Here is a 3,047-nt window from a genome sequence, read left to right as displayed (position 1 = left end):
GCTAGCCTGCAGCAAACTCTGAAAATGGGATCAACTGGACAAACCGGAGTTAAAACCCCTAACAGCCGGCGTGGTGTCTTCTCTTCCTACATATCCTGCATCCCTGGGGAGCTCGTCCAACGTCTGACATTCACAGTTCATAGTATATATTTAGAACCCTTCACTTTTACCTGGCTCGTGTAAGAAAAATGTTCATTTATTTACAAATATAATGCATGGAAAGTGTGAGGTTTTTGCATCGTCTGGAGACTAGTGCCAAACAGTCACTTGGAAAGCAGGTTCAAAAATACTCGTGTCTGTGGAATCATCCATTGGGACCCATCAGATGGCGGGAAGGGGTCCAGTCATCATCAGTTAGAAGCCAAGGCCCTGGCGTGAGCCACCGTGGTATCCTTTGATCTACTGTTGGTGAGAAGCGGCCTGATAGGTCATGTTAGCATGCTTCGTCCCTGGTGATGGCAGGTCTCCGTCCGCTGCAATGCCTCCACCTTCCAAACACCACATAGTGCCAAAACGTTCTATTGCTGATGGCAAAGGAGGTCTCCACGCATTAGACTCTGCCTAACAGCGTTGACCTCAGACTCTTCCATCTGTCCTTTTCGATGTGGTTCTCAGGGCCTTCACTCTCGTAGGATGCCAAGTACAGGGCGTCTTCACTGAAGATTGGGGCAGTGAGCAGATAGTGCAACATTTTTCGGTCTCTTTCAAATGGGCACTCCACCTCTCGCCAAGCCATAAATTCACTGACCTGTTTTGCCAGCTCCCAGAATTTTTTTAACTTTACGTGGCCATTCGGAAGGAGATTGGCCCAGCCCTCGTTGAGGAAGTTAATATCTTTGAGGTGGAGGCTGCAGAAGGGAATGACAATCTTCTCTTGATTGCTGTGCGCAGGCAGGGATCTTTGGGCCGCCCCATGCAGGGCCGTCCTATAGTTATAGAAGTTACTGGAGGGATCCATCTGATGCTCTAGAATGTCAAACTTGGTCGTTTTGACTTTGGCCCATGTTTTCTTCAGACGGGAGACTAGGCTTATGTTCATTCCAGAGATGATTGCCATTAGGGAATAAAAATTGACGATGTTGAAACATTCCCGAGCGACATCAATGAAATATTCGATCATTCGTGCCCTGTGCTTCTTTTTCACTGGCATGCAGATTTCTGTTGCCACTAAATAGCTCAGTCGGTTGAACCACTCCACATAGGCTCCTAAGTTTCGGCTCTGCTTTCTATCTCCATAACAGCTCTGGTCATTGTCCAATGGGTTCTTCCATACAAGAGCTTGCACAAATTGTTCAGGCCCGATGTACGCGAGCCTCTTGAGTTCTATGTGCGTAAGCTGCTGTGCTAGAATGAAGGGGTCGCTGCAGATCGTGATGATGTCCTTCTGGATTGCCTGGGGCTTGGTCTTCAGTACCGTGAGCCGGTCAGTGGCCTGTGCGTTGATTTTTGCAATCAGTTCTTCATATTGGCTGAGAGCAGCAAGCCTCCGAATCACTTTCTGGATGGTTTGCTGCACGCTCCTCCGGTAGATCTCATCGCCACTCCCCATGCGCTGAGTCAGGTCTCTCATGTTCCGCATCATTCGCTCGTCCCGGAAGTCATATGGAAAGGTCTCTGTCCACTCCGTCAATAGCTGTAGGATCCGAGGAGCCGTTTTACGCAGTCGGCTCTTGTCAGCGCCAGAGTCGGGCAGCCGCATGTGTTCAACACACACGGCAAACTTTCGCCATTAGCTCATATGGGTGAATAAAGGAACGGAGAAGAAAGGTGAACACGTATGTTCTGTCTGGATAGTAATCAATATTGGGTACCAAATGCTGAATACGTGCATCCAAAGAACCCGACAAAAGGGTGTTGTCATGGTAATAAAGAGCCCCACAGCTGCTGTACTTTGACTGAAAGAGATTCCGGTTGTTCCCACTGCTGTCAAACATCGTTGGAAAAGTAGGAGTCTGAGGCATCATTTCCTTTGAACTACTGAATTAGAAGCGGATTCTCACGTATCCTCCACTTTATCCTTGTAACGGGGTATCATCATTGTTATATACTAGGGGCTTAAGGGGTAGGTCATTCTAACTACAGGGGTACCCCACCATACCATAGTGTACCCTAGTGTATGTTAGGCATTTTAACTGTATTCTAATGTGTTCCTTTCAGCTTAGCACTTGCCCTGGGCCGGGTTAGGCTGAGCCCAGGGTGAGTCAAAATCAGTTACCACCAGTATAAGTCAGCAAAAAGTTGGGGAGTGCCCAGGGCACAGGATGACTTTGCAACAGTACATCAAATGCTTAACACTGTCCTCTGATACTGCCTTACTGCTCGACCACTCCATCACAAATAGAGACTAAGGTTCTATCTAACTTTAACCTCTGCCTACCTCTGGGGTCACCTGGACTCTATACACACTATACCTAATTTTGGTGTAATATATATAGAGCCAGTTCCCTACATTGGTGGATCAGCAGTGAGATATACAACTTGCATTTCTTTGACTACTTGGTTCCCACCTAATCACACAACAAAACTCTTAAATTGTCTTTAAAATTCAGATTTTTTCAAATTGGCATTTTCACAAAACTACTAAAAGTCTTGTTAGGGCTTTGCTTATGTCCATTTAGAATTTTAGACAATAAAAAGTCACTGTAGTCAAGCGTAGACTGGTTAGAACTTTTTTGATTGAATGTCTCAAAATAAGAACTCCGCTATTAGTGAAGATAACCATAATGACATACAGGACGTGGGTGAGGAGCTTGACCTCACCCCTTACCTTCACTTGTCTTTCAAGGAAGAAAGGTCCTTATGTAAAATTAAAAATATACCAATGGGCCCTCATCCAACCAACCAAAAGCTCCAGGTGCTGTTGGCGGAGTATTCAAAGGCAGGGGCGGTGGGTGACATTTTAAAGTGGTGGGGCGCAAAGTGATTTGCATACAGCACCGTAGCGAGCGAGCGAGCCCGAACCCCAAAAGGGGGGTTTGTGGGGATTACCCCCCAAGAAAATTTTGAAAAAAAGAAGAAAAATCGTGCATTTTCAAGCACATTTGAGA

At 46.3% G+C, this 3,047-nt stretch overlaps 1 pseudogene; it reads right to left on the bottom strand.

Moving 5' to 3' along the window:
• Positions 1-524: 524 nt before the first annotated feature.
• Positions 525-1,961, bottom strand: LOC144827438 (ras-GEF domain-containing family member 1B pseudogene; annotated as a pseudogene).
• Positions 1,962-3,047: the final 1,086 nt, after the last annotated feature.

Source organism: Lissotriton helveticus, chromosome 4_1, assembly GCF_964261635.1.
Source record: "Lissotriton helveticus chromosome 4_1, aLisHel1.1, whole genome shotgun sequence".
Classification (NCBI taxonomy): Eukaryota; Metazoa; Chordata; class Amphibia; order Caudata; family Salamandridae; genus Lissotriton; species Lissotriton helveticus.
Note: the sequence above shows the minus strand (reverse complement) of the source record. Positions and strands in the feature narration are given on the sequence as shown.